Source organism: Balaenoptera acutorostrata, chromosome 13 (assembly GCF_949987535.1).
Source record: "Balaenoptera acutorostrata chromosome 13, mBalAcu1.1, whole genome shotgun sequence".
In the NCBI taxonomy this organism is placed as follows: Eukaryota; Metazoa; Chordata; class Mammalia; order Artiodactyla; family Balaenopteridae; genus Balaenoptera; species Balaenoptera acutorostrata.
Genome location: NC_080076.1, coordinates 62,885,794 through 62,899,313, shown reverse-complemented (window position 1 = coordinate 62,899,313; position 13,520 = coordinate 62,885,794).

Here is a 13,520-nt window from a genome sequence, read left to right as displayed (position 1 = left end):
GAAATATGTAAGATTTTTAAAACTTAGTATGAAAAAAAGAATTCAAAATATCTCATTAATTTTTTTGATTACATATTGAAGTGAGAGTATGTATAATAATATTTAATATATTATTAAAATGAATTTAACCTGCTTTCTCTTTACTTTTTCACATGTAGCTACTAGAGAATTAAAAATTGCATATGTGGTTCACATTATATTTCTATTGAACAGAACTTCTCTAACATATAACTTTCAAAATATAAAAATTACTACATCATTAACATCTCTCCAACAATTTGCATGGATTTTTTTTAATAATCCAAGATCATCTTGAAATGAAGCAGATCTAAGCAGTTTTGTGTCACCTAATAGGAACCAACTTGGAGCCAGCTTAGGCCAGAAAACACTGGTAGTTAAGGGGAGATGTTGATTGAACAGCTTGGGGGATATCTCATAAGGTCGACGGGGAACACGAGGGACTCAGAAGGAACTGGACTTGGAAGAACAAAGTCAGCTGGACCTTCCTTCTTGCTTCTGTCGACCCCTGAAATTTTCCTGTTATGGTGATCGCCACACACAGAACAGGGCACCAAGAGCTGGGAACACTGAGATGAGCCCAAAGTACACTGGCCTGCTCAGCCTCTGCCTCAGCCTGAATCAGGTCATTGTGGAAAGAACCTAGGGAGACCTGGGTTTTCTGGACAGAGTTGGGGAGGGACCAGGAGCCAGAGAAAGGCTTCCAGGAAACCCAGGGCAGACCCTCCAGAACCCAGAAGCACCATCAGCACGGAGGGGGTAAGAGAAGGGACATGTCTGACACTGGCCGTCACTCCCTCTGAAGACGAGGCGACCAGGAACAGGAACAAAGGAGGTGAAACAGTTAAATGTGGCTCCTGGCCCTCTCTTTTCCAGGAACTGACATAAATTCTGTTTGTCTGCCTACATGGAGTTGTGGTTAGGAACACATTTCTGAGGGATTGGTTTGGTTTCAATGTTTTCCAGCATCTGGTAAAAACAGAACTATGCGAGTTGAGTATTCTAAGGCTTTTGTTTGGGTTTTGAAACAGGAACATTTTGAAATACTGAATATGTTATTTTTCATTTTATTATTTTACTTAAAGCGTTCCTTTTTAAGTGAAACCAACTTTTCAGCTACTAACATGAATACTGCAAGTAGTCTTCCTTTTTGCTCTAAAGCCAGTTTCAGATACTGCAATTGTAGAGGCAGGAAAGGAGAGGAAGGAGAGAGAGAGAGAGAGAGAGATACCACACCACAAATGAAGAGGACATTTGGGACAGTTATGCAAGTTTTTCTTGAATGTTCTAAGTAATCACCATTATCCTTTTTCTACCTTTGGCTTTGGAGATCTTTTCACAAAAGGCAACCTACTGGGAGAGATCAGAATTTATCTGGAGCAGCTATTTGCATTTGATTTTTAATGTCTTTTAATAACGTGTGTGTCCAGATGCTTTCCTTGTTTATACATAAAAGAACCTTACTGTGTATGCTTTTTTATTTTCTTCTTAGCATGTAGATTTAATATGGTTTCACTTACTGGATTCAGAGAGGAATATAGAAATTAACAAGGGGGTTCTAGATTTCTGCTTCTCGCCAAGATTAAGTAACAGGGACCAGATATATGCTCCTGCCTGAAACACCCCAGCCCCCCAAAAAAAGAAACTGGATCTTTAAAAATATTTCAAGACACTGGCTGTAAATACCAAAGGACAGTGAGCCCTAAGAGATGAGAAAGAAATGAGGTGAGCCCTGTGATTGCCCCACCCTGTGGAAACTGAGAGTTTCCAGACTGTGGTGCAGAGCAGGGAACACAGGCAAAGCCTGGTGGGTTCCCTGGATTGTGGGGACAGAGATGAGAGTCTGCGGAGAATAGGGCGACTGGAGCTCATAGGGCTGAGCACCAGACAAGGGAGCGCTTCGAAAAGAGAGAACCCTGGGATCTGCAGGGGGTCTCCCTCGAATAGTCAGCAGACACCCACCAACCAGCATGTCCATGTGAGGAAATCATCAGAGACCAGGGAAAGAACCACCTGAAAGGATTACAGGGAACAGTGTTTGGTGCTCACTCAGGGCTAGGAATAGTGTCTGTTCCCATCAGGCAGGCTGAAACCCTCCTCATTCATGAAACATTGGGTAGGGTCCTCAGAAAAGGGGAAAAATTAGACTAAACACTAGTCTGGTCCTGCCAAATTAATCCAAAAAGTAAGATCTGAAAGGATTAGATTGTTTCAGAGTAACTTAACTGTGTTCCAGAACAAAGCTCAAAAGTATTTATGGGAATACAAAATAGCCACACCCAAAGTCTGACAACCAGTAAAGAATTACCAGTTAAGCAAAGAACCAGGAAAATAAAAGCTAAAAAGGAGGAGAAAAACCAATTAAAACTGACCCAGATGTTAAAATTAGAAGACAAGGACATTAAAATAGTTATTTCAACTGTATTATATATGTTCAAAAAATTAAGTAGAGACAAGGAAGATATCAAAAAGACCCAAATGAAACTTCTACGGATGAAAATTGCAATGTCTGAAGCAAAAAATGCATTGAGTGGGATTAAAGGCAGATTAGATATTGCATAAGAAAATATTACTGAATTTGAAGACATAGCAATAGAAACTATCAGAAATGAAACCCAGAGGAAAAGCATCATAAAAAGTGAACAGAGTGGGATAACTCCCAGGAAGGTAACCTGAGGATTCCATGGATCCACTGCTGAAACAACTATGACTAGTGAAAATTGTTCTTTTCAATGACCATTTAAAGTCTCTGAAATATGTCTTAAGGGCATGCAGCAAATTAAGAAACACTTATTCAAGAAAATACACTCAGTCTCAGTAAGAACAGTGAGAGCTTATGGCACCTGAGCCAGAACTGTTCCCTCCCTCCCCCTCAGCTCAGCGTGATGGATGCTCCACTCTGAGCAGGTGTGGCCCAGAAGCTCCAGGTCAAGGTCTATGGCATCTCTCGGGGAGGGAAGCTTGCCGGCATTTCTCATCTCCTACCCCCAGTGCCATGTTACAAAGGCAAAGCTCCTGGTGAGTGCATCCAAGAGGTCAGAGGCTCCCTTCCTCCACCCCATCCCCACTCCTAGGATGGAGATTCTGCTGATGCACGTGCACAGCAGGCAGAGAACACAGGGCCCCTGTTGTCCTTGCCTTTGTTTGCTCATAGGACAGAGGTTTGGTGCCGAGAGGCAAGTTGAGAAGAGCAGAGGCTACCACCCCTGTCCAGCACCCTTGCGGGGGAAGCAGTCAGGCCATAAGGACAGAGAACTCTGAAACTCTCCCCAAAGGAACTGACTTTATTTGGAACACAGTGTGGGGAAGCTCAAGCTTAAGAATGCTCCTGAGAATAATGGAGATTTTGGGGATAAGCGGTTAAGAGAAGGCTGGTAGCTGAGAGCAATAAGCTGAACTATAGACCAGCTAGTTTGCCAGAGAAGGGCTGAAGAAAGATATAAGTAAGAAGAACCCTCCTAGAGTCAGAACAAACCTCAAAAACTACCCCTGCAAAGGGGCCTGAATTTAGTTTGATGAGCAGTGGAGCAATTAACCTACAGGCTACTGTGGAAAACAATAGAGCAATCAACTGCCAATCAGTAGAGCCTCAGAGCTGGTTATGAGTCCAACAGAGGCAGCAGCTTAACAGAAAGATTAAGGAAAGAGACAGTCAAGGGAGTTTTGCTAAAACTACTGTGCACGCGCCCAAAGCTGCACCCTCTGAACACTGATGTCGAAGCCTCACATTAGGAGAAACAGACTTCACTAAAATAATACCACCAAGCCACTAAACAAATAAATAAGCAAACAGCAATAAGGTAAGCCTGGGGGTGGAGAGGCAACGGGAGCATTCAGTATCCAGCGTTTTCACAATTGTCACAATATCTACAGTCTATTTTTTTCAATAAAAAATTACAACACACACAAAGAAACAGTGACGTATGGATTGTACACAGGGATAAAGCAGACAACAGAAACTACCTATGAGAAAGCCCAGATGTCAGACCTAATAGATAAAAACTTCATGGAAGTCATTATAAATATATTTTAAAAACTAAAGGGGGACTTCCCTGGTGGCACAGTGGTTAAGAATCTGCCTGCTGATGCAGGGGACATGGGTTCAAGCCCTAGTCCGGGAAGACCCCACATGCCGCAGAGCAACTAAGCCCATGTGCCACAACTCCTGAGCCTGCACTCTAGAGCCCACAAGCGACAATTACTGAGCCCACGTGCCACAATTACTGAAGCCTGCACACCTAGAGCCCGTGCTCTGCCAGAGAAGCCACCACAATGAGAAGCCCGCGCACTGCAATGAAGAGTAGCCCCCACTCACCGCAACTAGAGAAAGCCCACGCACAGCAATGAAGACCCAACGCAGCCAATAAATAAATAAATAAATAAAAAGCAAAAAAAAAAAAAAAACCACTAAAGGCAACCATGCTTAAAGAGGTAAAGGAAGGTGTGATGACACTCTCTCATCAAATAGAGAATATAAATAAAAAGAAATTAGTTTTTTAATTGATCTATAGGTTCAATGAAATCTGTCAAAATCCCAGCTGGCTTCTTTGCAGAAATTAACATGGTGGACTCTAAAATTCATATGGAAATTCATACGAGATCAGGTGCATTCAGGGTGGTCTGGCCATAGACTCATATGGAAATTCAAAGGACCCCAGAATAGCCAAAATAATCTTGGATAAAAAAGAACAATTTTGGAGCAACCTCACTTCCCAATTTTAAAACTTTCTTCTGTGCTACAGGAATTAAGACAGTGTGCACTAGCATAAGGATAGACTTATACATCAATGGATTAGAATTCAAAGACAGGAAATAAACTTTCATATTTATGGTCAACTGACTTTCAACAAAGGTGCCAAGAAAACTCAATGGGAAAAAATAGTCTTTTCTACAAACTGTCCTGAGAAAACTGTATACCCATAAGAAAAGAATGAAATTGGACTCCTTCTTTATACCATACACAAAAATGTATCAAATATATCATAAATGTATAATAAATGTATCAAAGTTTATCATACTCTTATATGTAAGAGCTAAAACTATAAAACTGTTAGAAGAAAATATAGGAGTAAATCTTTGTGACCTTGGATTAGACAATGGTTTCTACACCAATGCACATCGTAATCAAATTTGTCAAACCAGAAAAAAAGAGCAAAAGGTAAAAACAGCCAGAAGAAAAAAAAAGACATATTCCAGACAGAGCAACAAAGATAAAAACAGCATCAGATTACTTGTGGTAAGCAATGTGAGCAAGAAGAAAGTTGAGTAATGTGTAATACACTGAAAGAAAAAGTTATCAACCTAGAATTCTATACTCAGTGATAATACCTTTTAAAAATGAAGGTGAAATGAAGACATCTTTAGACAGACAAAAGCTGAAAGACATCATCATTAGCACATTTGTAGCACCAGAAATGATAAAGGAAGTCCTTCGAACAGAAGGAAAAGGATACCTGCTAGGCAAGAAGTTTGTTAAAATGCAGATTCCTGGGCCCCCAACCCAAAGATTTTTGTCTCCATAGTTCCGTAGCCTGACTATTTTCGTAATTTTACTTATTTGTTTTAATATATAACACATGCACCTGCTAGAAAACAAAAATGGCACAAAATGTTGGTAATGGATACATGGGGGTTCACTGTACCATTCTCTCTACTTTTGTGTACTCTGAAATTTTCCATAACCTTAAAGTTTTTTTAGGTTAAAAAAAAGAATGATACCAGGTAGAAATTTGGATCTACACAAAGGAGTAGAGTGCACCAGATATGGTTTATTACATGAGTAAATATGTATTTTTTTCTTTAAATATATTTTAAAGGTAATTGGCTATTTAAACAAAAATAAGAACAATGTAGTACAGGAATCATAACATAGATAAAAGCAAAATGTATGACAACAGTGACACAAGGATTCAGAGGGGAGAAATAGAAGTATACTATTGTAATACTCTATATGCAGTGGTATAGTATCACTTGAAGGTATACCGTGATAAGTTAAAGATGAATACTACAAACCCTAAACAATTACTTAAATAATACAACAAGAATTATAGGTAATAACCCAACAAAGGAGATAAAATAAAATCATCAGAAATACTCAATTAATCCAAAAGAAGGCAGAAGAGACAGAAAAAGGAACAAAGAAAAAATGAGTCAAATAGTAAGATAGTCAGATAGTAAGATGATAAATTTAACCAAATCCTTTCAGTACTCACATTAAATAAAAATGGTCTAAACACCCTAATTCAAAATCAGATTTCAGATTAGATTAAAAAAAAAAAAAACAAGATTCAACTACATGCAGGCTGTAACAAACACACTTTAAATATAAAAACACAAAGAGTTAAAAGTAAAATAATGGGGACTTCCCTGGTGGCATAGTGGTTAAGAATCCACCTGCCAATGCAGGGGACATAGGTTCAATCCCTGGTCCGGGAGGATCCCACATGCCGTGGAGCAACTAAGCCCATGTGCCACAGCTACTGAGCCTGCACTCTAGAGCCTGCAAGCCACAACTACTGAGCCCACAAGTCACAACTACTGAAGCCCGCACGCCTAGAGCCTGTGCTCCACAACAAGAGAAGCGACCACAATGAGAGGCCCACGCACCACAATGAAGAGTGGCTCCCACTCGCCGCAACTGGAGAAAGCCCGCATGCAGCAACGAAGACCCAACACGGCCAAAAACAAGCAAACAAACAAATACATAAATAAATAAATTTTTAAAAAATAATAAATAAAAGTAAAATAATGGAAAAAGTTATGCTATGCTAATCAAAAGAAATATGGAGCGTCTATATTAATATCAGACAAAGTAGATTTCAGAGCAAAGAATATTACCAGAGAAAAAGTTTATTTTATAATGATAAAGGGATCAATTCACAAAGAGGACAGATTAATATTAAATGTTGAGGCACATAATAACAGAGTTGAAAGATAGATAAAATAAAAACTGATAGAATTACAAGGAGAAATAGACAAGTCCACAGTTATAGTCAGAGAGTCCAACAACCTTCTCTCAATAATTGGTAGAACAAGTAAACAGAACATCAGTAAGGATACAGAAAACTTGAAAAACACAATCAACCAACCTGACCTGTGTAACTCATCACAGTCCACCTTCAGGAAGTACTACATCACACCCATTCCTGATCAAAACTCTCGGTTAACTAAGAATATAAGGAAATGTCCTCAGCCTAATAAAGGTCGTCTATAAAAAGCTACAGCTAACGTCATACTTAATGGTGAAAAACTGAAGTCTTTCCCCCTAAGATTAGGAACAAAACAAGGATTTATGCTTTTACACCTTCTGGTCAATAAGTATATTGAGATTCAAGCCAGTGTGATAAAGGGAAAATATAAAAATAAACATAGGTGGATTGGAAGGGAACAAGTAAAACTCTTTCTTTACAGATAACTTGATCATCTATGTAGGAAATTAGAAGGAATCTGCTAGAACTAATAAGTTTAGCAAGGTTGCAAGATGCAAGATCAATACTTAAAAACCAGTTGTAGGGACTTCCCTGGTGGTGAAGTGGTTAAGAATCTGCCTGCCACTGCAGGGGACACGGGCTTGAGCCCTGGGCCAGGAAGACCCCACATGCCGCGGAGCACCTAAGCCCGTGCGCCACAACTACTGAGCCTGCGCTCTAGAGCCTGCGAGCCACAACTACTGAAGCTGGCGCGCCTAGCGCCCGTGCTCTGCAACAAGAGAAGCCACCGCAATGAGAAGCCCGCGCACCGCAACGGAGTAGCCCCCACTCGCTGCAACTAGAGAAAGCCCGCGCACAGCAACGGAAGACCCAACGGAGCCAAAAATTAAATAAATAAATAATTTTTTTTTTAAGTTGTATTTCTATGTACTAGCAACAATCAGAAATTGAAAATCTAAAATACCATTTACAATAACGTCAAAAATTATGAAATTCTTAAGTATAAATCTGACAAAAGATGTACAAGATCTGTAAACTACAAAATGTTGCTGAGAGAAATTAAATAAGACCAAAATAAATGGAGAGAGAGATTTTGTTCATTTGCTGGAAGAGTCAATATTGTTAAGATGCCAATCCTCCCCAAATTGATTTGTAGATTCAACATAATCCCAGTCAAAATCCCAGCACATTTTGTGGTAGAAATTGACAAGCTGATTCTAAAATTCACATGGAAATACAAAGAATGTATGTAGCCAAAACAACTTTGAAAAAGAAAAAGAAAGTTGGAGGCCTAACATTACTTGATTTGAAGACTTCTTTTATAGCTACGGCAACCAAAACAGCAAAGTATTGGCATAAAAATAGACAGTTCAGTAGAACTAAATAGTGTCCAGAAATAGACCCACATATGTATAAGCACAACTGATTTTTGACAAAGATACAAAGGCAATTCAGAGAAGAAAATAATCTTTTCAGCCAATGGTACTGAAACAATTGGATATCCACATTTTTTAAAAAAGAACTTTGTTTCATACTTCATACCCCACACAAAAATTTAGTCAAAATGGGTCATAGACCTAAACATAAAACCTAAAATTATTAAACTTCTAGGAACAAATGGAAGAAAACTTGTGTGACCTTGAGTTAAAGGTTTTTTTTAATACAACATCTAAGTCATGACCTACTAAAGAAAAAATTGATAAATTAGATTTTTGCAAAAGTAAAAACTTCCACTCTTCAAAAGACAATGTTAAGCAAATGAAAAGACAAGCCACAGACTGGGAGAGAATATTTGCAATCATGAATCTGATAAATGACTTGTATATAGCGCCTATAAAGAACTTTTAAAACAATAATAAAACAATTTTAACATGGGCAAAAGATCGGAATAAACATTCATCAAAGAAGATGTGACTAGCAAATAAGCACAAGAAAAGATATTCAACATCATTACACGTTAGGAAAATGCAAATTAAAACCCCAATAAGATACCACTACCTACCTATTCAAATGACTAAGATTAAGATGTGGAGCAACAGGAACTCTCATATCCTGATGGTGGGAATGTAAAATGGTACAACTCCTTTGGAAAAGAGTTTTGCAGTCTCTTAAAAACTTAAACATTCACCTATCATGTGATACAAACATTCCACTCAGGTGTTAACTGAGAGGAATGAAAACATATATTCATAGCGTTGCCCCAAACTGGAAACAACCCAAAGTTCATCAGCAGGTGACTGGGTAAAAAAATTATGGTTGTGGTATTCTGATTTATAATAAGAAATATATACTTGGTCTTCATCCCTGTTCCTGGCACAGAGCTCCTAAAACCCTTGCATTTCGTAAGTGATACGAGCCATAAAGGTGTCTTTCATTATTCATCACAAGCCCCTTTCAACCACATTTGAGTTTATTAGTGAGATGATTTTTGGAAAGCTTCTAGATAACCAACCCCAGAATGGGGCTTGTTCCCTGGGGAAGCAACCCTGGGATTAGAGGGTTGAAACTTTTATCCATACCCCACCCTCCGCGTCTGGGGAGCTGAGAGGGGCCGAGGTTGATTTAATCACCAAAGGCCAATGAATTAATCAAGCAGGCCTATGTAATGAAATCTTCATAAAACCCCCAAAGGACGGGGTTGTTCAGAGCTCTGGGCTGGTGAACACATGGCGGAGCTTGACGGTGGTGAGCCTGCAGAGGGCATGGAGGCTCTTTGCCCTTCCGGAGATCGCCCGGTGCAGCTCTTCCATCTGGACGTTCATTTGCATCCTTTGAGACATACTTTGTGATACATTGGCAATAGGAAGTAAAGTATTTCCCTGAGTTCTGTGAGCCATTCTAGCCAATGATCAAACCCGAGGAGGGGGACGTGGGAACCTCTGATATGCAGCCAGTTGGTCAGAAGCACAGGTGTACTGACGTGCAGGCAGTCTTGTGAGACTGAGCCCTTGGCCTCCGGGATCCGAATGTCTCTCCAGGTAGACAAGCGTCAGAGTTGGGGAAATTGCAGGGCACCAGGGGGACGTGGGAACCTCTGATATGCAGCCAGTTGGTCAGAAGCACAGGTGTACTGACGTGGAGGCAGTCTTGTGAGACTGAGCCCTTGGCCTCCGGGATCCGAATGTCTCTCCAGGTAGACAAGCGTCAGAGTTGGGGAAGCAGCACGGAGAGGACAGAAGTATTCTGGGCGTAGAATTGCCGAGAGACACAGGAGAGGTCTTCCTATTCCGTGGTACATCTGCCCCTTCCCCCTCCCCCCCCCCCCCCCGCCCCAGATACAAGCTACCAAGATCGGTTATTCACCCGATGTAAACACGAAGGCACGGGCCCTGTCCACTCATGCTATAAGCCCATTGCAAACTCTTTTGGAGCTTCATTTATGTGGAAAAAGAGGATATTCAAACAGCGTCAGGCTGAGCCACGCTGGGTGACCAGTTTGAAGGGCAGGAGTTGGGAGTCAAAACCTACTTCAAGTCCCCCAAGCCAATCTTCACTTCTCATCATGTCAGGATAGGACCTGTATCCTTTTCTAGCATCCAACATTCCCTTTTTCAGCTGGAATCCGTTTCCCCACATATTTTCAATAGACCTGGGCCTTATCTATGATCTTTGAAGAAGAAAATTCCGCTGATCTCTGGTCCAGTCGGTGGCTTTCAGGTGCTCTCTGCCAGATGCATACTGAAAGGTCACCAGTAGGCCCCCAAGGTAAAAACCCCATCACCTTGATATTGAAATTCTCTCGCTGACCTGATGTTGTGAGAAGTAAATATAATGGACCAGGAAGTAATTTACTTAACGCTTTGGTTTAAAATAAGTTTGCTGCTTTGAGTTGTTTTAAGAGAAATCACGGAGATGGTGTTGAGTGGAGGAAACAGAAAGTAACCCAGGGAGGGCTCCCAGTGCTCTGTCACCTTCACGGCATTTCCCCAGCGGTTAACCCACAACATGGGGTTTTGGGCATGGAAAATTGACCTTTTTCTCAATATTATATTGAATTATAATTACTATGAAATATTATAGAACTTGAATTAAACCTATGCCATTGTCATGATATGCCAGTAGGTATGATATCTAAGTAAAAACTGTGGGTTAACTGCGAGATACTGCTCTGCTTCAGCCGGTCTGCTACCTGTAGAAATTGCTCAGGTAGAAATGCTGTAGCCGCCCATCCGTTTCATGAGACAAGCTAAAAGTACCTAAAATTCTGTAATCCAAGACTGCTCTATTTTCTTTACCATCTAATTCTAGGAACCCAGGGACACCATGACCGTTTAAGTGTGGGAGATTCAGGGTGTGCAGGTATCTGTTAAAAGTTTTAAAAATCTAAGCCTACACTTACTAACTGTGATACACCAGTTACTGCATTAAGCACTTTATATATGTTATCACCCTTAATACTCACATAATAGTATCTACCGGTGCTATGATTGTCCTGGTTTTTCAGATGAGAAAATGAGATATTACGGGAAGAACAGAGGCCAGGAGATCTGGGACTGGAACCCCTTCTTCCCCGAGCTCCCCATGTCCTTGGACGGCCCACTGGCTCTGTGTTTGCAAAGGGCTTGGACCAGCCTCTGGGTGGTTTCCAACCTCTAACACTACACGGCAGTGACTCTAAACGAACAGGCCCTTGTAGGTCCACTATGCTTGTGTGGAGCAGTGAAAAGGAACCTCCTGTGTTATAGAAACTCAGAGATGAAAGGAACATCTTTCACTGCCTTCTGAACTTCTCAAGTAGGGAATTTCATTTCTGGTTGACATCCATTTACTACACATAGGAGAGATGGTTAAATTGAGGAAGTATATGCTAAAAAAAGTAGTTACATAGAAGCAAGAGAGTGCCATTTGGATGCTACGTTCCTATTGTGAGTATCCACTTACCTTTTCTTGATGGCTGGAAAACCAGTGACCTGTTGACCCTAAAGCCTCTTACCGCACAAGGGCATGGTTTCAGAGGCGGTGCCGGTCTGAAGACGCCAGTGAGAAAGCGATGACCCAGGCTTCTCAGGCCAACACATGTGTATTATTAACTGCAATTCTAAGAACTCTGTTATTCCATTAAAGATAGAGAGGCCGTAGCTGGGGAAGCCATCCAGGTGACTATAAACGGAGCCAGAGAAAAGGCAGGGCCTGCCAGTTCAGGGTTAGAATTTCCAGAAAAGCATTCCTGTGAATCTGATAGTATTTATATGCTGGAGTGATTTCTATTTCCCTACAAAAAGGACATTTTTATTTTCCTCTTGTCTAGTATCTAACTCAGAACATAGCAGGCATTAAAAATTATTCAGTGAAGGAATGAAAGAAACACTTTTCCTTTACATTGAAACAGATATTTCTCATACACAATCACTTTTTCTTCTAATTTCTTTTTCTCTAAGGAGTGCAAAGGAAAGAAATCATAAAGTCAAAAGCAAAAATGAATAAATTAAAACATAAAATAATACACTTGATAGACAAATCCAAAGCTTTGAAAGAAACAGACAATTTGTGGACAGATGCAAACAAAAAAAAGAAAAGGTGATTCAACACCATTTCATTTGGAAAGAATGAGGGAGAATAACCACAGTTAACATGTAAGATTTGTGTGAAAAAAATGTTAATGTGTATGGAATAATTTCCTAAGAAAACATAAATGATCAAAACAGATGTAACCAATAAAAATATTAACAGGATTATTTAAAAGTTAAGTACTTGATTCTAAATTTTGTAGGAAAGATAAACAAATTGCCAGGAAAAATCTGAAATATAAAAAAAATAATATAAGAGGAGGGGGACTTGTCAGATACTAAAAAATATTAGAAAGCTACAGTGATTAAAATTGTGTAGAACTGACACTTGAATAGAGGCCTCAATGGGCTAGGATATTGCGAAGTCCAGACTAGACTCAAAGAAACATGAAAATTTAGTGTAAGAAACAAGTGGTATTTCAAATCATGGAAGAGAGATGTTTTATCCAATACATAATATTGGGTATAATAACAATCACATAGAAATCTTAAATTATATTGATATTGATAGCAATAATGTTAGTATTGCTGTCTTGAAATTAGTTCATATAGATAGTAGGACATATATACATACATGCATATATGCATAAATACACATATGCATGTATGCATAGATATGCATATAGTCATGTATCCATACATATGTATGATGTGTTTATACATGTGTACCAGTCAGGAACCAATAGAAGAAGCCAAACCCCTAGAAATGCCACAGAATAAAGGACTCCTATACAAAGCTTTGACCTTGCACAGCTGTGGAGCTGGCTAATCAGTCTCATCTGCTCTTTATTCTGCGCCTTCATTAAGCCTGAAGTCACAGCACCGTGGCCGGGAAGGAAAGGCGCATGTGAAATGGGCAGCAGCAGGGACTTCTCCCCACTCTCTTCTCACACCCGGCCCAGATTTTGGAGAAGCTGAAGGACAAGATCCCACAGTGTCGGAGGACTCTGCACCCAGATGCTACCCACACCAACAGGTGAGCAGCAGACCCACAAAATGTGCTTGAGCTCCAGCAGGGCACAGCCTACACTGGCTTTCAGAGGAAGCACGGCTACTTCAGAATCTC